The sequence below is a fragment of the Ammospiza nelsoni genome, chromosome 15, assembly GCF_027579445.1.
Source record: "Ammospiza nelsoni isolate bAmmNel1 chromosome 15, bAmmNel1.pri, whole genome shotgun sequence".
Taxonomy (NCBI): Eukaryota; Metazoa; Chordata; class Aves; order Passeriformes; family Passerellidae; genus Ammospiza; species Ammospiza nelsoni.
Genome location: NC_080647.1, coordinates 4,607,751 through 4,631,700, shown reverse-complemented (window position 1 = coordinate 4,631,700; position 23,950 = coordinate 4,607,751). Strand labels below are relative to the sequence as shown.

Sequence of the window (23,950 nt, the reverse complement as noted above, 5' to 3'; positions counted from 1 at the left end):
TGCACATTTTTCATTTAATTAGTATTTCCTGCGGGCTTTCAGTGTAATGAGTCATTGATTATTGCAAGGAGTGCTTTGTAGGGTAAATTAATTCATTTAAGAGAAACAGTAAGAAGTGTTAAGTAGCTGGATAAATAAATAAAAGGCAAAGTGTTTTGGTCATTTGGTTGCAAGTCAGGCCCAGGGGACCCTCATTTCTCTAAATCAGCTATTCAGTGAGCACACCAATACCTGCCCTCCTCTTTCCTTATCTTTACCTGTGCCTACAGCTTTTATAAAATATGGAAAATCCCTATAGATAAAGCAAAAATAAAGAAACCTCTGTTCCTCTGCTGAAAATCAGATTCCCTTTACCAACCTGATGGCTAATTACATGAGAAAATATATGCAAAAAATGGAGTTTCCACTTAATTTAGAGAAAACATATTTGCTGCATGTTCATTTCAAATAATAAAAGAATTTCTGAAAAAAAATAAAGAAGAAAGAGCACAATAACATTTAAGGTCAAAAAGAGAAAAAAGGCAATGTTTGAAAGATGTTTGTGACATTGATCTGAAAACATGGACATGGGACAGGACTAAGGATATGTTACCTGGCTTTTCATAGGACTTGCAAAAAGATATTCTAAGGGAAAAAGTCACTGAAACAAGAAACCTCTTCAATGCAAACAAAGATGGAAAAGGAGTAATTTTTGGTATTTATCAATATATTTATGCAGGATGGGATTTACCAACCCAGTCAGCAACCGGCTTTTGAGAATTCCACACAGAGGAAAGAAAGAAACAATATAAACCAATATAATTCCTCATGACCTTACCTTGAGCCCATTCCCATCACAAACTAGCCTGGATCACAAAAGATTTGGCAACAGTAAAATATGGTTATAGTTTGTGAAGATCCCAAACTCCCTGCAGTGTTAAACTCCATAAATCCAGGGGAAATGTTGCCTTGTATTTGGACTGAACACAGAGCTACAAAATCCACAAACATCAGGGTTACTTTGGTGGTTTTTATTGTTGAGAAGGGTTCCCAATGTGCTGGGAGGAAATTTCTTTTCATTGGTCTCATTTTGTCTTTACAAAACTTGCCTTTTGCTGCCTCCAGCCTTGGAAACTGAATTTTAGGTGTTGGCCAGAAACACTCCATGAACACCCAAGCTCAGAAACTTAACAATCACCTCTGTTTCCAAATATTTCTTCAATTCACACTGTGAAGAAAGAGAGAAAAAAAATACCTTTATACAGGAAATTATTCCTAGAAATCAAAATCTAAGCAGGGGAAATGCTAAATTCGAGAGGTAAATTAGTCATTTATAATATGCACTCAGATCTAGAGTTAATAGTATGTGCTATTAACTCATTTTAAGCTGCAAAGCTCTGGGGACAAGAGGCACATTTTCCATGTTGGGACTTGCAGAGTCAAATTTAAACCCATTAATGGCACTCACCAGCACTGAGGTGGCCTCACTGGGCAAGGCAGAGCCCTGCCAGAGCAAATGCCATTTATCCAAGATTCTTCTTCCAGTGAGGAGCAGTTATCAGGCTACATTAAAGCTGAATTAAAAACCTCAACCCAAAATGGGGTGTGTAAGAAGTAGCAGGGAGTCCTTCCCTCCCTGGAGATCCCTGTTCTCCCAACAAACAGGCAGACTGTAAGGAGCCATTGTGCATTATTTTCTGCTGGCAGATGACTTTGTTCCCGTGTCTGCAGCACTGCAGGGGACACTCCAGCCTGGGGACAGAACTCCAGCTGCTCTAACCCTGCCCAGGCTCAGGGATCTCCAGCTGCTCTAACCCTGCCCAGGCTCAGGGATCTCCAGCTGTTCTAACCCTGCCCAGGCTCAGGGATCTCCAGCTGCTCTAACCCTGCCCAGGCTCAGAGATCTCCAGCTGCTCTAATTCTGCCCAGGCTCAGGGATCTCCAGCTGCTCTAACCCTGCCCAGGCTCAGAGATCTCCAGCTGCTCTAACCCTGCCCAGGCTCAGAACCTCTCCCAGGGAACACAGGATGCTCAGGGAGTTTCACTCCTGGGCATGGAAAAGAGGGGAAAGAAAGAAAGATTCCAGCATCAGCAGACAGGTGAGTAGGAGTGCATTTACAGACATGGATTTTGGGGGCAGCTCAATGACAGAAATTTATTTATTTGGAGCTCACAAGGTTGGGGGTGTCTCTGGAAGAATGCAGAGGTGAGGAGGCCCTGGCACAGGCTGCCTAGAGAGATTGTGGCTGTCTCATCCCTGGAAGTGTTCAAACCCATCTGGCTGGGGTTTGGAACTGCCTGATCTGGTGGAAGGTCCCTGTCCATGGCAGGAGGGTTGGAGTGGGGTGATCTTTGGGATCCCTTTTAACCCAAACCCTTTTGTGACTCTCTGACTTAGATTTTTAGATGATGCTGATGTTGAAATGGCTGATAACATCAGGATTTTTTTCCCCAGATCTGTTTGATTACTAAAAATAGCAGAGAATCATGCAATAGTTTGGGTTGGAGGGCACCTTAAGGATCACCTAATACCAGCATGCAGTGAGAATGTTCACAAAAAGAGCTGAGTTCTGCCCTGTTATTATCTTTGTAAAATATTTTTTATTTTCTAGAAATTGAATATGTTGATCCTTGCAATGCTTTACAAATAATGCATTTATCCATCATTTAAACTGTACATTATAATTTATAGGTTAGTTATTTTATTTTGGTGTCAATCAAAGTGGGAAGCTGTATGAAAGAGCTTAGATTAGGAGAAAGAGATTTTTCCTGGTAAGCTTTAATAAACTAACGATGACATTATAAGAGCTATCAAATAAAAACCTGCCATCTAATCATAAGCTTGTTCCTGTTTATTTAAATGTTCCACTTTGTGCTTGTTTGTAAAAAGTTAATCATTGCAGCAAAGTTCAACCTGTGGAAACAGGTGAGTCTGCTTTGGCTAAAACCTGCAGCACTGAAAAGGGGGTTGGAGATTTCAGCCCTTTTTATTGCAGAATAAAACCTCCTTCTAGAGATGAACAGGAGGTTTTGCCCAAATAACTCCTGTGTTAGGCAGGGTGAGGATTAGCCCTGTCCTAGCACAGCCCTGTGCAAGCTGACCTTGGATGTTTCCAGGGATGGGGCATCCACCACGTCCCCTGGCAGCCTGTGCCAGTGTTTTGTAAAGGAATTTCCCCCTAAATCTGTCTTGTCCTTACTCCACCAGGCTGGAAGCTCCAGTGGCTCCCAGGGATGGTCCTGCTGGGCAGCCACCTGCTCCTGGCATTCCACAGATTAAAACACATTCAAAATTTATCCATCAAAGTTATTATTGGGGAACCAGCTCTCCCAGCATCCTGAACCCCAAAACACACCCACAGGGGAGCACAATTCATCCTGGCTGCTCCTCTCCAGTGTCCCCCAGCAGGACAAAGCAGGATGCCCCGGCTCCTGGGGGCTGCTCAAACACTCTGTGCCTGCTGCCTGTGCCACGGAGGTTAAACCCTGACACTCCTGAGAACACGGCAGAGCTCTGCCAGCGGCTGATAAATGAGATTTCAGGATTTCATGTTCAGTCATGGATTTTGGACCTGTTACACCCTCTCCTGCTGTGACCCAACCAACCATAGCCATATGGAGTGGTGGGAGCACTGCTGGCCACACCTGCTGGTGGCCCCGGGTCAGCTTTGGCAGCAGCCCTGGCCAGAGCCCCTCCATAAATCACACACTAAACTCGTGTCTCTGCCCATCTGGAGGCTCCCAGCTGGACCACAAGCATGGATCCTACACCTCTTGGCACTGTGGGGGTGGGATGCTGAATGTTCTCTGTGGGAATGGGATGTTCCCTACAGGAAAGGGATGTTCTCCTTGGGAATGGGATGTTCTCCATGAGAATGGGATGTTCCCTACAGGAATGGGATGTTCTCCAGGGTAATGGGATGTTCCCTACAGGAACAGGATGTTCCCTGTGGGAATGGGATGTTCTCTGTGGGAATGGGACGTTCTCCATGAGAATGGGATGATCCCTACAGGAGTGGGATGTTCTCCACAGGAATGGGATAATCCCTACAGAAATGGAATGTTCTCTATAGGAATGGGATGTTCTCTGTGGGAATGGGATGTTCTACACAGGAATGGGATGTTCTCCATGGGAATGGGATGTTCCCTACAGGAATGGGATATTCTCCACAGGAGTGGGATATTCTCCACAGGAATGGGATATTCTCCACAGGAGTGGGATATTCTCCACAGGAATGGGATATTCTCCACAGGAGTGGGATGTTCCCTACAAGAATGGGATGTTCTCCATGGGAAAGGGATGCCCTCAGAGCAATGCAGGGCACCAGCCTAAAGCACCCCAAGACCTAAGCAAACTCTGCCCTTTCCCCCACCCTGCAGAGGAACGAGTCCACCTCACCTGCATCTCAATCCATTTCAGCACACAGGTGCCCGGAAAGCAACCTTTCTTCTTTTGAAGGAGAAAATCCCTCTTAGCCCCACATCTTCCACCTTTTTTCTTGTCTGGAGCAAACTGTTGTTGCTGGTGGTGCTGTTTTCCTGCAGAAAGGAGCACGTTAACCTGTGTCATTTGGAAATACCATTTGCCTTTTTCTCTCCAGATGGAAACTCTTTGGTTTCTGCTCTCACTAAACACACAACTAAATCAAGATACGATCTGCTAACATATTCAAAATAATGTTTGGCCTGAATATATTTTTTTAGCTTCAAACATCAATTTCATTTCATAATGAATACATGCTTCATCTCATAACATTTCATTTTTCATACATTTAGCAAAATTGCTTAACTGATACTTTTTTTTCCCCCCAAACAGCTTTATTCCTACACTAAAGACATGCAAATCAAAGACTTGCACTCTTATATAATGTGCAGAATTCCCTACTGTTGGTTCAATTGCTAAATTCTAAAATATTCATAATAACTGTATTTTCTTTCAACATTAACTTGGTATCCTGATTCTTTTTTTAGGGAAAGCACATTGATATATACAAGCAGAATTTTACAGGTATCTCTGTGCAGGGATTTTTTTGTTTTTATTCACTCCTCTCTCCAGAGGGGACCCTCCCCAGCACCCACCACGTGCTCCAGATCCTGGGAGCGTTATCAGGAACGCTGGCAAGGCACATCCAGCCTCCCTTCCTAAGCCTAAAGCCCTCTGCAATTCTTGTCTGAGCAGTTGTTAGCTGAAGACAAGACGACTTATTTCCATTCATTCCCTGCATAATCCACCTTATGAATTTCCACTTCACCTACCCGCACAGCCAAGGAGCCAGAAATACAAAATATTTCCCACTGTGTTTTAAACCCACATCCTCCTGGATACACGATAAGAGCTTAATAGCTTTGACACTGCACTATTTTCATATTCATGCCTAAGTTATGGATACAGCAACAGATCAGCACTTCTTTGTGCCTGGCATTGGCTCTGCTTCGCTGCCTTAAACTGTCTGAGTCAAGGCCACGTTTTAATGCCATAGAGCTCTATTCAAATACCAGTATGACCACATTTTAAAAGCCACCCTGTACCACTTCATTGCCGCAGATGTCCTTTACATCTGGCAAGGGCCGTTTCTCTGCGTGTCAACAGTAATTCAGTTTAACAGCTGTCTCTTTTGACAAGCTTAGTGTCAGACTCTAAAATGACAGGGTGACAGTTTTCCTTTTCTTTAACAGAACATAGTGAAAATTAACTGTTTGAATGCAGGAGCACCGAGCGCCTCCTGAATACAGTTTGGAGTCAAGGGAATGGGGTTGGCAATTGTTGGTATTAACAACCTGAGCTGGAAACCTGTAGGGTCTGGCAAATCCTGGCACTGCCCCTGGAACGGAGATATTTGCCTGAAATCAAAGTGATCAGCAGCCAGAAAACCTTAAATTGGGTTGAAGTAGAGGGAAACCCTGGGAATTTTCACCCTGGCATGATGAGAGATTTTCCTGAATTGCATAAAGACACAGGACAATATCTCATGTATTTAGTTGAAGTGCTTCTTAACACAGCAACTAAAGGTACCCATGTACCTTTACAGGTACTCAGTACATGTAAAAGTACTCAGCTTTCCAAAATCACTCCACACATGCAGGTTTTCCACAAATTTCAGGCCTCCAAAAACACCTCAGCTTAATTTCTGTAGGACTACAATGGTGCCTGGAATAATACTGTACATCTTCATGATTGAAACCTTTAACAGCAAAACCAGCTTGTGGACAGTCACAAAGTGCCACCATGATTTATGAACCACCAATAAATGCTACCAAGACACCTCTTTAATCTGGTGCAAGAGTGAGCTTTACGAGGCTGCTTGTATTTGGCTCACATAAAAGCGAATTTAAAAAAATATAAACCTTGCACTATGTGTGTTTGAACCATGTACTGGTGGCAGCTGTACACTGGGTCACCTCCTTGTGTCTCTGTTCTCCAGGGCTGAGCAGTGAGGATGGAAGATTCCTCCCCAATTCTGTTCTTGGGCAGCCTCAGAGTGGCTGCAGTGACACTTGATCCATCTCACACTGTTTGCTTTAAAGAATTACAAAAGATTTTCTGTTGTTTGTTCCTGGGTAAGCAGGTACAGCTACAGCATAACAGAATAACCAACAAAAACCCAACAGATTGAGAGGATGGAAAAACAAGGATAATATTGAAGCTCCTTAAGTAATTGCTTTTCTTTGTTAAATGTTGTCGTAAGGAAGAATTTTCTTACCAAGGTGGCAGAACACTGGCACAGGATACTCAGAGGGGTGGAAGGTACCCTGGAAACATTCAAGGTTGTCTTGGACAGGGCTCTAAGCAGCCTGGTCTGCTGAAGATGCCCCTGCTCATGACAGGGGTGTTGGACTGGATGCCATTGAGGGGTCCTTTCCACCCCAAACCATTCTCTGATTCAATGACAAATATTTGTATGCAATACCCATGATTACAACATGTGGCCACCTCATGATATGTAGAACAATTCACACTCAAATGCCTACAAACACCTATAAAAGCCACACTCAATTTTATAGCTGGGATGGAGATTTCCCATTTCTCAGTCTCATAACACAGCCCAGCTCTTCCTCTTTTATTCCACTTTTTTAAACACAATTGGTCCTGACCTGCAGAAGTCACTGATTGTCCACCACTCTCTATCCAGGCCTCTCCTACAGCAAAACCTTGTTCCTGTGCTGCAGGGGTGGCACAGGGATGCTGACAGTGCCACCTCCCTCCCCACCCCTTCCTCACCCACACACTGTGTGCTCTCATTTCCATATCCTGGGAATTCATACTTTCATAGCCAGAGGTGAGTCTCTGCAAAGGGAACACGGTGCTGGGGTTTTATTAATATATCATGAAGCTCAGTTAGCTGCAAACACATATTTTTAGCACAACATCAGCCCCATGGGACGTGCAGGTCGCTGCCTTTGGAAGGGTGGGTTGTTATTAGTATTGCACTCAGAGCTCAGCTACACAAAATGTAGAGCATCACTTTAAATACTTCATCTCCCTAAAACCTCTCACATGCCTGGAACACTAATAATTCTATAACTTAAGCTGAACAGAGTACTATTCAGCTGTAAATTTTATGGCTACCCTCTCCACCTCTTATGAAGTGTGAAAAGAGGCTTCATATCTGTCAGTCTTTGCTCAGAAATGACTTTCGCTGATTACTTAAACTTTCGTTAAATAAGCTTTCCACAAGCTGTAAAAACAGAACACAGTAGGGAAAAAATTGGCTCTCCTTTAAAAGTGCTGTAAAGTCTCTTTTTGAATGAGTAATTAGAAATGTGTAAACTCATTTATGGATATGTGAGAAGCACACACAAAAAACTTGACATTCCATGCAAGTATTTCTGTGTGCTATCAAATTTCATTGTATTTCACAGAGACCCAAACTATACAGACCCAAAATACACATACATTAGTGGACATGGGTTATTTGCCAAGGAGGAATTTACATACAGTACAAGTAAAACATCCTAATTTAAATCTGTGACAATGGATACTCACATTCTTAAAGAGAAATCACAGCTGTTTGTCTTTCCTCTCATATTTATACAGATTGCAAAGCTGTTGACAGAGCACGATTTGAGCTGGGCCTTTCCAACTGCCTACTGTTATTTTTATTGCCATTGTCAGCTATCTTTTCCATATCAAGATTAAGCTTAGATGAAGAGGTTCTGATATCCCAAATCCATACAGGAACACCCAGGTGATCAGGGAGGGTTTGCCAGTGACAGACCCAGGTCCCACTGCTGGTCCTTGTCCCCTTGAAACTCCCAAACCCTTTCAGTTAAACCAAGTTTCCATCTTCATTTCCCACACACACACAAGCTGGCCATCCCCAAAACAGCTTTGCAGATTCTCTAAATTCCCCTTATACCTTCATTTTTTGGGGGCCTTTCCTTCCCTTAAAATTTGCATTATTTCTGCTGAAAACTTGCTTTTCTTCTGAGCCTCGCGGCAGGGAGTGAACATCTCATCTCAGCAGAACAGAGAGAAAGGCAGAGCTGAGGAGGGGAGATGGGAGGTGCCCCTGTGTGATTTCCCACCTCCCTGGGAGAGGGGACAGGGCATCTGGGGGCCAGGGAGCTGCAAACCATCCCACCTCCAAACTGGTAGGATGTTTGCTCGGGGACGTCCCGCTGGGCACACGCGCTGCACACTATAAATAGTAATGTCTTCCATGCTCCTCTCCACGGAGGAATCTGCAGGAGGGGAAATAGTCTCAAATCTGTGTAATTTTCAAGGCAAACAGAGCCAGCCTCATTCCCTCCTCGGCAGGGAAGCTGGAGGTAGGGGGTGCTCACCCCCAGCCCCGTGGAGTTGGAAAAGCAGAGCCCAGCTGATGACTCTGGCGGTGAAGAGCTGCCCCACCACCCACTCCCAACCTTCCCATCCCAGTTTGTCCCGCGGGTATTTTCCTTTTCCTCCATGAGCAAGCTCAGCCCCTCTCCTAGGAAGATGCTGGTCACCCTGAAGGGTTTAGGGGGTGACATGAGGAGGTGGCATTACCTGCTTCTCAAAACACCCCTGCCAGATGCTGCTTCTCCTCTGAATCTCATGGATTTCCAGCATGAAAATGGAGCTGAGGAGAGCAAACAGCACTGCAGTGCTCTCTGCCCAGAAAATACTATTAAAGTACCTCTCCCAGTAAAGATATTATGTTTGTTGTTATTATTTTAATCCCCCAGAGAGTGATCTGTACCCCATCTGCAAAGTCCAATAATCCTGTTGGTAGCAGAGCAATGCCCCTGCTCTGTCCCCACCACTGCTCTGAGCCAGATCCCTGGCAAAGCATCCCCAGGCCCAAATTGGTGCCAAGTCTGTTATAAAACCAACAACAGTGCAAATGTTTTCAAGGAGAAGAACAAAAGTATGAGAAAGGAAAAAGCTTCACACATCTTTAGCGTGGAGAATGTATTTAGTGCTCCCAGAACCTATTAGATGGGGTGATCCAGGCAATTTATTGTTTTGTCAATACCTTTTATTTTGATTTAATAACTTACAAACCCCACGGTCTATCTGTAGCGCAGCCTCAACTTTCTTTACACAGCCCCACTTAACTCCCAAACACTTTAACTTTCAGGTCAAATCTCTGTCATATTGATAAATGGGTCTATTTAAATTTTTATCACCAAAGAATTCTCCCTGGTGTGTTTTTCACTATCAGATTTCACGCCCAAAATAACAGGATACTTATTATTTTTTGTTATCCACCACACACACGAGAAGAGTCACTGCAGCAAGCCCAGATGTGGTGAGGAAACAGCTGTAATTTGTCTGCAATAATCTCATTCCTACAGACATTTCATATGGAGGGTGGCACAATATTTGAAAGAATACTTGTAAAAAAGGGAGGAAGCCTAATATGGGATATTTTCACTAAATTAATATGGGATATATTCACTAAATTAATATGGGATATATTCACTAAATTAAGTCTGCCCTCTGCTAACAAATAAACAGCTCGGAGTATTCTACCCTCCCAAGGCATTTCTGTGCACGATGTAGAGGCCCTGGACCAAGTTTAATCTGATTTAGCCTTTGCTTCATTAAGCAAACAGAGAAAAACTGCTACAAAGTCAACAAGTTTTTAGATATTATTAGAAATAATCACCTGGTTTTCTTGCCAGTAATCAGGACTAAACTACAATCCTTACAGCCCTGAGTAGGCTACGGATGTGTTTAACCTCTCCTTTAAATGGTATTAAAAGCTGAATTCTGTGGCTACTGTAAAGATAATAAAAACAGATACTGCAGGAATAGAGAAGTGTTTAATGACAAGTCACAAAGAGTTCTACTGAAAGGAAAGCAAGAGCAAGAAAGGTTAAATAAACAGAAACCACAGTGCCTCCCATCTTTCTTACATTACCTTTCAATAACTCTAAGGGAAAATTTCCACTAGCCATGATTTGATTTCCCAGATCTGTGCATTAAATATTTACTTCTAACTATAAACTTATAGGAGATGCAAACAAAAACTAATTTGCATTATTAATGATGCAAGAAATGTGATGCTTAGTCCCTTAAGATTCATAATAAAGCAAGAAATGTTAGAGATTTACTTTCTTTTTCATTTAAAAAGGCAAGTTAAAATGATAAAACTTATTTAATTAACAGAGAGTCTATTTATGAATTAGTTGTTTCTGCCAGCAAGAATGTTTTTAAAAAAAAAAACTGTCTGAAATGAGGCTGAGACTACAAAGAGTCCATTTTCAGCTTGGGAGTCTCAAGGGAAAAATCAAAGGGTTTCTTTCTTTCAACAGTTTGGGTGAGATGATATTTTGAGATGTTGACAGCTGCCAAACTGCAGAACCAGTGAAGAACTACCAAATTGGAGTCATTTTTATCTTTTTGAATTTTCCTCAATATTCAGCTCGACTTCCTTTAACAGCTCACAAGTGAAATTTCTGCTTGGTTAAAGGGTTTTTCTCTTCCTTCGTGTCGACTGCTCCGGGATAAACATGAACTCTCTCTCTTCTAAAATCCACCATAAATAATACAGAACCATTATTATTACTTCTAGTAGTGTTTCTCTTTTAGTAATACATTAATTGGCTTTCTTTTCTGCCTTATGTGCCCAGTGTGGAACCAAATTTCAGTGGTTCATCATCTTTATCATCTCTATCCACTGAATTTTCCCTCTCTGTTTACTTACAAGATATTAGCAAAACAGAACTAATGGTCCTTAATAAACAGGGTAGAATTAAAAGTCAACATTTAAAACTTGTTTTCTTCTTTTCTGACAGAAGCTGTTTATAAGATTCAAGTCAGTCTGTAGTTAATGCAATAAAAGTAATAATGATAATAACAATAATTAATAATAACAATAAACAATGCTTTCCATGTAGCTCTGAGTGGTTTTAATTTTCCATTTTCTTGCTAATTCCTGTTTCCACTGCTAAAGCCACCCCTCCTTTTCTAACCCTTTCATTTGTGCCAGCCCCATGACCAGCCTTGTGGTGGTCAGAAATCTGCCCCACGTTTCCCCTTCAAACCTCTTCCCCCAGATAATCAACCTGTGCTCGCCTTCACCCCACATTCATTGACCCAACCAAAGTTGAACAAACTCCTTCCTCTCAAGGTTCAGGGTTTCTGCCTCTGCTTCATCTTCCTCACCTGCTTCTGCCTTCTTCCCTCTCACTGTCACCTCCGTGTCCCGAAGAAAAGCACCTTCACCTTCCTCCAAGCCACCATTTCTTGCTAACCTTGTCCTTAAGGTGTCCCTCTGTCCCCGTCACCTCCTGGCACCTTTCCTTGGTGGGACTGGGGTGGCCTCACCTCATTGTGGTTTGTTTCCACCAAAACCAGTCAAGGCAACCCCAGAGTGAGCAAGGAGCCAGTCCAGAGTTGTGTTCCATCAGGGAAGGGCAGAGCCCCTGGCACTGCTTTAGCACACCCGGTTTCTGGTGTATTCTGTCTTTACAGCACCCAGCATGAATGAGCAGCACTTGTGCCTGATCCCCACGCAGAGACAAAGTGGGGAATCCTGCAGCCAACCAAGCCCTGCTCTGCCTCCTGAGATCTGAGCAAATATTAATTGGAAATATCAAAAGTGACTTCTGCTGGCACCAACACGTCAGAATTTGGGTTAACTGCACTTTGGCTTAACTTTCATATAAGAAACCTCCCCCCAACTCTATATTTAATTTAAAAATGTTTCAAGAATAGAGGTTCAAGTATTGATCACTGCAGGCATCAGATAGCTTTATAAAAGATTTTTTTATGAATTATCATAAGAGCTTAATGTCCAGCAAAGGTAGTGGTGTGAGAGAGAATTATATCCCCAGCTGTACCACAGACCTGTTCCTATCAATGACCTAAGAACTAACTTACAATTACATGAGGAATTAGAATGGATTTCTATATTTATTTTTTACATTTTTTTAGTGCAAAAAGCAGCACATAACTTTTTTTGGAAGAGCTCCTGTCAACACTAAAGAAAAGCATTCTCCCCTTTCCAGGAGCCCTTCCCACACCATTCTGCTCCTAAACTGGTGAGACGCAATACACAAAGTCTTCCTTAACTCTGAAAATGAGAAAGGTATAAACACAGAGATTATTAATTCAATGCTTTTAGGATTAATAAACCACATGGAGACTCTCCAAATGATGTCTCTAACTCAGCAAACACAGATCCAGCTGTGCAGCCCACACAAGTCAGGTGGGTGCCCAGGGGTGAAGCCAGCCTTGCACTCATTAATTAATTTTGTGAATATCCTCAGAGGATGACCCTTCCTTAGCGCAGGCTCGAAGCAGAGCAGTGTCTGCAACTCCCCAGGGCCAGCAGAAGCTCCCCATGGAGCATCACGACAGACCACCACTGGATCCCAACATTCCCCATCCACAGGAGTCCAAGTTTCATTCGCTGCCCCTTCATCCCCCAACCTGCTCTGGACATTTCCATTTGAAATCAGGATCTGTCACTCCTCCAAACCAGGTATTTTTCTTTTCTGTCTGAACCTGAATGAAAAAATCCTGAATCCCTAGGTGTCTGACATCAAAGTGGCATAGAAGGGAGCTACTGGGATGGTGTTGTGGCATTAATGCTGCACTAGAAAGGAAGAGCAGATGGGCAGCGAGGAAGCAAATCCTGTTGAAATATGATTAAGTGACACTGAAGATAAGGAAAACAATGAAAACTAAAGGGCAGGTAAGGAGATTTTAAGTGCAATATAAAAGGGGATTTGTGGCACATGTAATTCTTCCTTTAAATGTTTATTAAACATACATTTCTTTTTTTTTTTTTTTTTTTTTTTTGCCTTTCAGTTATAGCTACAGAACATTTTGTTTCTCTCTGTGCTGTCTACAGGGATTAGCCAAAGCTGAAGGTCCTTGCTGCTTTTGTATCTACTGGATGTTTGTTTTATTCCCTCTCACAAAATACATTTCCAATTACAGATGAAAACAGGATGCAGAAAGGGAAGAATGTGCCACAAAGTATCTCTGGCATTCTCATAAAAAAACCCTTGATTTCTTGCAAGATGATGGCTTCACCTCAACCATGCTCCAAATCAAGATTTACCCATCTCCTTCTTTGACCAGGCAAATCTGGTTTCTGATCATTCTGTTTCTTACCTGTTGTTTGCCAAATTAGAAAGTATTTTGTAAGTATTATGTGATGGAGAATACTGATTTTTTTTTAATCTATTTTTATATTATTTGTGCTGATGCAATCAGTCACACCTCTCAATAAATTACTAATGGTGGGCGAATCCTCGTTCTCAGCACCATCAGAAATAGGTTTTGTTCTCACATCCCTGTACATGCCCACCACCACCAAACCCAGCCCTCGCTGTGCCAGTTTTCCTGGGAGCTCTTTTACAGCCCTAAGTGACCCAGAGCCTCCAGCTCTCCTCCTCCTCCAGTGGGACATCCTGCTCCAGAGGTGGCCTCTCACCACATGGTGCTGCTCCATCTCAGCATCTCTACATTTTCTTCTCCTCCCAGAGAAGATTTAATTGAGCTTTTATCTCAACAGGATCCCTGGTGGAGGGGGGAGACAGGGAAGGAGCAAGCGATGGATGGATGGATGGATGGATGGATGGATGGATGGATGGATGGATGGATGGATGGATGGAAAAAAACCTCATGCCTTTTTTTGGCCAATCCTATGTATTTTCCTGTACTTTTCCACATCCATAAATCCAATGGGCTCTTTCAATCAATCCCCTCTCTGAGCTGTGTTCCAGCACAAACTCAGGATGAAAAGGGACAGGGAAAGGCAGGTGAGTGCAGACTCAGCACTTGGGAAGAGGAGACCTCCCCACCAACCCTGCCAAACCAACACTGCACTGAGATAAATATGCACCATTCCTTGCATATAAAATCTGCATTTCTTTTTTATTTGCATTGGAAATCCTGGCTCAGGCCCATGGCTGGGATTGGGGTGGCATGTGTTCATCTCGTATTGCTTGCGGCCAGTTAGAAAAATCACATAATCCACCGCAGGTTTAAAACATAATTTAAACCTGCCAAGTCTCATAACTTCCAAGAAGGCAAATGTACCATAAAAAAAATGGTTTCCACTTACTTGATTTTATATTCAGATCTCTGGCACACGGGCCTGCCACCAAAGAAGCCTTTTATGCAAGCACATAATCAACGGAAGCCTTCATTTTCACTGTGGTTGGATTTAATGTGATAATGAATATTCCAGTGTCAGCTCTGGGTAAACGGATGGGGTTTCACCTCAGATTCCCTCCTTTCAATATCTCATGCAGGCACAGGCTTGCTGAGTGGTAAATAATTTAGCAGCACCAGCAGAAGGACACCTGAGATGTGTTCCCGAGGCGGGTGGATCCGCCGCGCTCGTGTCCTGCCCCGTGTTCCTGCTCTTGTAAACAGCAGCCGTGGAAAAGCTTGATTACCTATTTACAGCTGGCCCTTGCAAAGGAGAACTCCTGGAAAAATGCATGGCTTCAGCCAGCTGCCTGTGAGAGAACCTCCCTTGGGTGGCCCATGGGCACTGGGGAAGGTCAGGGAAGTTTGGGAGTGCATCCCAGACCAGTGCCACAGCCATGAGCAATGCACTCATTAGCAGCATTCATTTTTATTGTCATTTGCAGAGCTGCAGCTGATATTTCACATTGATTTGAGAGGCTCTCTGCAGTTTGCAAACATTTACCCACCCCATACAAGGCAAAGCATTTCATGCTCATTTTCCAGACAAGGAATGTGATGAAATTAATGTTACTGTGAAACCCTTCCCTCCCAGATTCCCCTGTGAGCCCCCAGATCTAACCCTTATTACCCAACCAGGCCTGCCAGGAGAGCAGCTTTCCAACATGATTGTTAGGGATCTGCTCTTTCTTTGGGCTTCTCACCTATTTCCCAGTCATTGGCTGATGTTTTTCCTCTCCCTTTTGCCAGTTTCAAGTTTCCACTCCGACACCAAATGCTTCCCTCCTTTCCTACTGCTGTTAACACGAGGCAGATCAAACAAACACAAAAGTGTTTTCTCAAAAAATAATCATTAAGCATCTCGTGGAGTTTGGTTCCAGTGACAGCTGAATATTTGTTTCATTAATAAGTCATTTGTAATTAATTCCCGGAGTCATTTCTAAAAGAACATTGTGATGTTTCCATGGTTTTAAAGTGGCAAAACACCAGTCATTCTTTGACAAAATTTCAGTGCAAAGTGCTCAAAGGCATCCACTGGAAAAATCCAGCCTCTGATGAGGAGTGCCCTGTGATGTGGGAATGTGGCTCCCATCAGTGGAGGGGCACCTCTCACATGGAAATACCTGCAGGATTCAAAGTTTGAATTTCAGTGCATGGATGCTCATGCTGCTCCATTCAAATGATTAGTAATTAAATTACTATTAATTTCTGTTATATAGTAACTATATAACTATGATGTAGTTATAACCATTATAGTTATAACTATGATAACTTATCATAGTTAAGGGCTTTTCTTCCATTTAAGGCTCATAAACAATTCTCCTATGCTGGAAACATAACAAAATCTCCAACACGAATTGTTCAATGTGTCTCTTTTCAATCAAAAGGCTGGGTGAACAAATAATTTTCATCCTGCCTTCTGAAGCTGAAGATGCTCCAGCTCACAAAGGTTCCTGAGGCTCTAAAATCAAACCAGGATGAGCATCTCTCCTTGGAGATCCAAGGGGCTCCATCCTCACCCCACCAAAGTCACCTTCTGCTGGGGATGGAATAAGCACCATTTGCATTGATGTTTCATTAGGAATTAAATAACAATTTATCATCTTTCACAGTGCTCTTTCTCACCTCATGAACTGGCACAATTTGGGAATAAATAGCACAAGAAAGAGTCTCTAATCCTGGGCATCAGCTCCACTTTCACTCTAAATCCCGAGCCCTGACACGTGGCCAGCAGAGATGAAGGACATTTCTAAGCCACAGAAACAATTACAATTGTTGTCATCTCACCTTGTCAATAACCTTCCCCCAAAATTACAGGTTAGAGAGGTGTCTGTAATCATTAACAGCCTGGAGGAGAAGCACATTACCAAAGCAACAAACCTCTAATCAACAGAGTGGGAGCAGTGCAGAAGAGAAAAATAACTCCTTAACGAGCCAGTGGCAATAATTTTTTCTTTTTAAAAATAAAGATTTTACTTGGTACATACAGTTACCATCCCACAGTGGCAAAATTGACACTTTGGAAAAAGTGAACATCATAAATTTCTGCCTACTTGGGAATGTAATTTGCTGGAATTACAGTTTTAGAGGGAAATGCTTGCAGGTTTTCATATTCATCAGCAAGAGGACTAAATCTGTCCATGAACTGGCACAACTCTGAAGGCACACAAGAGAAATGGCAAAAAAAATTGTCAAATATTTGGTTTGCAATCAAAAATTAAGATAAAATATTTTTAAAACTTAAAAATGCCCATTCTCAAACATCATAATGGAGGTGAACAGATAAACTTGGGGTCTGGAAAGCAAAGTTCTAGAGCCACTCAGAAAAATCTGCAAATGGAAAGGTTTGTAATTTGTCATGAAAAGCAAGTTAAAATGAATCTTTTAAATGTTATTGCAATGCTGTAACTTATGGGCTAAAAAATTAATAAAGTTGGATAAGAGAATCTATAAAAACCCCCGTAAGAAAAAATGGAAACAATCAATTTTGCACCTTTCATCAATACCCCAGGAGTTGCTACACAACTATTTCTATGATAAGATGTGACTTTGCCTTGAATGCAATTTGCAATCTATTAACTTGATCCAGTTTTCACTGAAGGAAATGAAAAGATTACCATTGACTCCAGTGAAAGCTGGATTAAACTCTGTTCACATTCACAGTGGGGAGGAAAAAAAAACCCTTAATGATTATTTATGCCAGAAATTCCAGTGTAAAAAGCAAAACTGGTGCAAATGTGTTGAAGAATTTGAAGAGAAAAATGAGCACAGTTGATACAAAATATAATTCCACTAAAAAGTAGAAGATTACTAATTACTCTGAATGCACTTATAGAGAAGCTATAGATGTAATTAAATAGCACAAATATACTTTGAAATCCAATTACAGCAATGGAGCAATGATTGCACAGTTGCATGAAGAGTTAAAATAAAATATGATAGCAGATAAATGGGTATATTAGAAAGGCATTATTAGATTTCCTTGCATTTATCCACCACTGAGTGCCACCAACCCTTCAAGCCAGGGACAAATAGGAGAAAACAGATAGAGGAGAGAGATTGAGCTCTCCTGCTAAATATAGACAGCAACAACTGAGATATTTCGACTAAAAAAGATAAAAGGAGAGATACCAGCTACCAATTCATGACATACAACAAATCAAAATCCTGAATCTTATTCACAGTCCTGCTGTTCCACCAGGATTACCAACTTTTGTAAACACCAAACCATAAAAGGAGCAAAATTCAAAAAGGATTTACTGCAGGAAGTGGAAAAATCTCCAAGAAAACACAATATTCCAATAAAGAGCCAATTATTGCACCATCAATAGTCAGCAGTGGACTATCAGGGCAAAGCTATGCAGATTCCATTAGGAAAAAATACAGCCATGCCTATCCTTTGGCAGGAGAACATTACTTAGAGATGGGAAAAGGGACCTGCACTTTATTTGTGGGTTTAAATAATAATGTGATACTTTACCCATTACGTTGAGGAATCAACATTTAGAGGAAACAAATGCATGTCCCTTTCTGATTTAAAACTAAGCCAGTTTTTGCTCTGCTTTCTCCTGTCCTTGGAATTCACATTGCCTTAAAATATATGGATATTTATGGTATGTAAAAGGTATTTATAGAATATTCAAGGTTTGCCAACTTTTGAAATCCAAGGGAAATATTCACCAATTGCCAGTAACTTGCTCATCTCTCTTACAACCTTACCTGGTTTTAAAATTGAAACATAAACCAGGCACAACTTGCAAGAGGTTTTGGTGAGAATTCCTCTCTGGTGAATTGGTAAATGCTTCTTTGGGAGTTTCCCCATTAGTAAACACCTGCAATCAGCCCTATTTCCCAGCTTTCCCCCATTTTGCAGTCACAGGGAGAGGGCTCATACGGGGTTTTATTTTGTGAGGTGACACACACTGTGTCTGCCCCTCCCCAGGTACAAGTTGGGCTGTTAACTTAATCAAAGAGGGGCAAAAAAAGAATGAAAACAACCCCTAAAAATAGTCTCTTATTCTGCTTTTGCTGCAACACTACAAACAGAAGCATCCACATGCTCAGCTCTGCCTTGGCTAAGCAAATCTCATAAATGTCTGAATTCCCCATTATGGCCATGATTTCTAGAGGGAGATGAAATCTTTACCTCTCTCTAAATTGATGGGAGTCTCCCTCCTCCCTTCAGATGCCAGAATATGGAAGTAGAAGCCTCTCCCTCTGAAGGTTGTATTTTATAATACTCTGATGAGATGCCTTTTGATTTAGGGTTGGCATGAAGGAAGAAAAAAAATCCCGTGTAGTCTGCCAGCTCATCTAACCCAACTTTAATCACTTACTGTGTAGACAGCTATATCTGAGCCACTCATCTAAAATCCCTTTAAAGTCAATGGTGAGAAATAGATGTTTTTAGGATGCAATTAATTGATTGGAAGGAAGAGGGATCTATCACATATGGAAAAGAATTATGGCCTGAAGGGTTCTGCTTTTCCTCATTTGCTTTACAGGAGTTCACACATCTGCATTTGAGCAGTCACCCAGGACAGGTGAGAAGAATATCTCCAACCACTATTAACAAATCTCTCTTGGTGTTTTTTAATCTGTTTTCCTGTTCCCTTCCCTTCTGTTCCCACACCCAGTCTCTCCTGAGATATCAGTTCAATTTTTTTGCATTACAACCCATTAACTCCTCAAAGAAATGGGTTCGTCTATCTGAGGCTAATGAAAATTTTTGGATCACACACTAGGGCCGGAAGAACTGATCCATCAGGTTTAAAAAAGACACTAATGGATATTTTCAGGTCAATTGTCACAGAAATATTCAGAATAAGACAAATAACAAATCTTTCTACAGCTGTGCCGCTCCACAAGGGCCTTCATCTCCAAGGACTGTGGGTGGTCACCACCAAAATGTACCAAAAAGTTACGGTGGATACAGAGAGTTTAAGGAGCTGGGGTGAGGATTTTCATGGAGACAAAGGAAAATATTCCCCCTCAAGAAGATGTGGCACATCTGTCACCTTGAACACACAGCAAACATCTGGAGGAAGCAAAATTAATAAGAATAAATTTCCCTTCACTAAGAGAGACCCAACAAAGCCAACTTGAAACAAGTTCTGCCAGACCTGAATATTGTGGAGCCCCCAAACCTTTCCTTTTGCTGCTCTACCACCCAAAGCACAGCCCTGCTCTGCAATTCTCTGCTCTGACAAGCTGGTGAACCACAGCCCATTTCCTCTCGCCCAGCAAAGAGCACCATTGTGCTGCAGGTCTTTGAGGAATCTGCTGCTCACTCTGACATAAGGGAGTTGAGTTTTGTTTCATGTTCCCCTCGTTGTGGGCATTCATCTTCAAAGAGCCTGGCACGCACCCGGGGAGCCTCAGAACCTATCAGGGGCAATTCAAAGAGCTTTGCACAGAGCAGGAGGGGGCTCCTGTTCAAAGCTGCAGCTTTGCATCCGCCAGAGAGGAGCAGATTCAAACCCAAAGAGGTCACTTCACCTGCCTGTAGTGGGATCTCATATTCAGAAGACTCTGACTAAAAATAAGGGCTATTTAGGCAGCGTGATAACTGAAAGCCTTGAGGCGATGCTCTTTCTCTGTCTGCCTCACACACAGAGCAATGTCTCCTTTAGAGAAAACCTCCAAACTCTGGGAGACATAATGGCCTCCAGAAAACTTACTCAGGGTAAGTTTATCTCCAGCTGTAGCATCATCCTGGTGTCTGCACAAAAGTTTCCAACGAGCTGGACCACCACAGGTTCCTGTTCAAACTTCCTGAAACAAGGAAAATACAATAAACACTTGTGCAGGACAGCATGCAGAAGCAAAAACACTGATTCCTTTCAATTACCCCATTTAATGCAATAGAGAGGGAATGTTTTGCTTGGTTCAGAAATTACCATTATCAGAGCTGGAAGCCCCTGGATAACATAAGGGCTCTGCTTGGATGGGCACTGTCTGAACACAGAATAATTCAGAGCTGCTTGCCCCAGAATTTATAATTTTCAGAAAAGTACAGAAGAAAATATTGTTGTCTGAAATTTATACATGGAGAACTGAGACAAGGAGTTCAGGTAGAGATATTTAATATCATTAATATGAGTAAGAAAAATCAGATAAGAGAATTAGATAAAATAAATAAAATAAATTAAGAGAAAGAGAAGCATAATGTTTTTATGTATTATCTGCAGAGTCTTTGTATCAGGCACTTGGTATTTTTAAAAACAATTTCAATTAAATCACTGTAACACCTGATTTCATGAGATGCAGCAGCCCTGCATCTGCAAGGGAATCTCCTATTGACACTGGGAGAGGGCAGTGCCATCTCTGGGATTGATCACCACTGTCCTGAGCTAGCAGGGTCTCTCTCCCTGCTCCCATCACACACCTGATGTGGCCACATCCCTCCTCTTCCAACATCCACAGCACAACCACAAATCCCACCTCTGCACAGTTTCTCCCACCTGTAACAGTTCTTCAGTTTTTGTTGTCTCCAAGGACTTTTTCCCTCTTTTTTTAAATACTATGTTAAAATGCACATCATCCTGCACTGCTTTCTCAGCCTCCTCTTATTCACACTGTATTTTTATTAAAAGCTGTAAAGCCTTTGGGACAGCCTGTGCCTGAATGGCACTTCACAGATACACTTGCATTACTCCCCACATCAAGTTTTTCTTTTTTATTAGTAGTCCCTGGGTTGATTTTTTTTTTTTTCTTTTAACCTCAATTTAAACCTCCCCTCCATTGCCATGCTTGATTTTGCTGCAGTGCTGACTGTGGTGTTTCAGGTTCACTGTGCTCCCTCCACGTTTGGGTTATAACAGCAGGCGAAGATGGATCATAAACTTTATGTCTGATTCTGCTTCTCACATAACATTTGTGGGATTTTTTCACATTTTTCCACTTAGCAAGTGCATTATTCCTTTAGAGCATCTGATTCTGGGATCTGTGAGATAAGGCTAAAATTTAATTTAATTGCCAAAATATTCTAGTGCTGTGCATACCCAGGTACAGCCGAGTTTGGACAAAGCAACTCTCCAGAAGAGCTGAGCATTTTGAGGCCCTTTCACACTGTAAGGAACACACTGCGTGCTCAAACCTGCTCTCAGAGGGTCTCCTACCCTGCTTTGGCACTGTGTTCCCTTTTGTCCATGTTTTATCCTCACTCCCATTGCTCTTGCACTGACCTCACCTGGAGCAAGGAAGCTGCAAGACCTCTGTGTCCCTCTGCTGAAAGAGCAATTGATTTATGCCCTGAATGTTTCCCAGGTTGTAAAACAGCAAAAAAGTACAAATGAAGAGCCTCACACTATTTTTCTTCCTGCTGTGTGCAATCGAGCCAGAAACTCTCCCTTTCTCCCAAAGAACCTGCAAATTACCTCAGCATACCTGAGCCACCAGCAGCAACACAACACTGGGAATATTTTCCCCCACTTGTTCTCCTCCTGCTGAGCTCCTCCACAGGTCTGGGATGCTGCCTGCTTGCACAATGCCTGGTGGGAAACAAAAATCCTGCATGTGAATGAGGCACTAAACCTTCGCCACCAAAATATGTGAATAATTTTTAAAGAACTTCACATCCCTTCAGACATTGTGGAGCTGACCCCATCTATCTGTGGAGTCTGAAAGGGAAATAGATTCAACACAGCCAAGAAATAATCACAGGAAAGCATTTTGGATTCAGCCAAGGATGAAGTAAGGCAGTCTATTTTCTTCAAAGCAAGCTGAGGCCACTGCTCACTACATTCAAATACATCAATTACACAGAGCTTTAATGGAAAAGGATTAAAAAGTACAAAGGTAAAACAAACAGCATCACTGCAGTGTCCAGGAGGATGAAACAGCTTCCTTCTGTGGTGGGTATGATTAGAGAATTGCTAAAAAGAGAAAGGGAAGAGAAAGGGAAAAAAGGTTTCATGTACCTTGACCAGAATGGCTGTGACAGTGACAAGCCCAGGACACTGCAGCACGTGCAGTGTGGGATTCAGTCCCTATGGCCCCAACTCCAGTTCTGTGTTTCCTCTTCCCTTCTAGCCAGGAAAGTCCATTATTCCATCAATACAAAGCCTTGGAAAAGGTTATTTTTCCTTAAGTCTCTTCAGATGGTCTCTGTACTGTCCTAGTTCATTGCAAACTGTTTCCTCCAGTCTACTTCCATCCACATTCCTATTTCCAAGATCTGTGCCATTCAGCTCAATCTTCCCGAAAAGTTTGGTATTGGGTTTTTCATGTGCCTAATTTGGGCTTAATTCGAGCCTGGGGTAAATCATTACAACTCAGATGGAGTCAATAGGAGCACAGTGACTTACATCAGCTTTGTGTCACTAAATACTGACAAGATTGATCTCCAACTTTTTCAGAACAAAAGATTTCTGAAGATGGATTAAACAACATAAATGCTGAGCTGTTTTGCCAGACTGCAAATGGCATAACACAAGCTTTGTGTGACATCTCTGAATTATCCCTTCGTGGTAATGTTGACATTACATGGTATTGACTCACGGAAGAAGCTTAAATACCCTTTTAAGTTTTCAAGACTCTTAGACAAAGCACTATTTCATTAACAAAATGTTAATGGAATCCAAGAAGCCTCCAGAAGAGCCTGCTGGCTGGCCAGGGGATGTGGCAGCATACCTGGGGGCAAAGCAATCCTGGTTTTTAGACAACAGGAAAGGAAGCATTTAATGCAGGGCACTCATTGATTGAGGACCTGTGGGCACCTCCAGAGCCCTGCACTGAAGGGCTACCACACCTTCTGCTGGAGGAGGTCAAAATAGCACAAATTAGGAGATGCATCACTCAAAGTGAGCTGGCAGAGACAGCAGGGTTGGCATCAGCTTGGAGGAAAAGCTTCTTGGTGGGAAAGGAGAACGGTCTGGAGAGCATTGCCATGGGGGTCACCTCTGGGAACAGAGCACTGATGTTCCTACAGCTGAAACTGTGGGCTCGAAGGGTCCTGCTAATCACAGGTCCAATTAGGTTGGAAAAGGCCCCTAAGATCATCAAGCCCATCTGTTATTGACACAATGGGTCTCAAATAACTACAGGGGTTATATTTTATGGATTTATGCTGCCCGGGACAGAGCCATGCTCCCAGCACCTTCCCAACACTGACCTCTGTAGAGAAACCCTTTGTAAGTCAAAGGAAAGGTGACAGACCCTCTCCAGAGCAAAGTTTTCTCCCATACTGAGTACTCAGATTTTCAAACTTAAGCTTTCCTGCCATTTTCTAGGTCTGCAGTTGCTTTATGTAATAAGGCAACTCATTATTACCCAGAAAGATTGAAAGGGATGGGCAGAGAAACACTAAACCTCCATCCACTTGACACCAACAGCACATTTCCTCCCAATATTATTAATTTCATCTGCTCC

The 23,950-nt window shown here is 42.3% G+C and overlaps 1 long non-coding RNA gene across 1 annotated transcript; it reads right to left on the bottom strand.

Annotated features, from left to right (window-relative positions):
- Positions 1-1,130: 1,130 nt before the first annotated feature.
- On the bottom strand, positions 1,131-22,032 carry LOC132079812 (uncharacterized). Its single transcript, XR_009419464.1, has 4 exons — positions 21,968-22,032; positions 20,256-20,353; positions 4,379-4,510; positions 1,131-1,207 (listed from the first exon to the last, which is right to left on the bottom strand). It is a non-coding gene; the product is annotated as an uncharacterized LOC132079812 (long non-coding RNA).
- Positions 22,033-23,950: the final 1,918 nt, after the last annotated feature.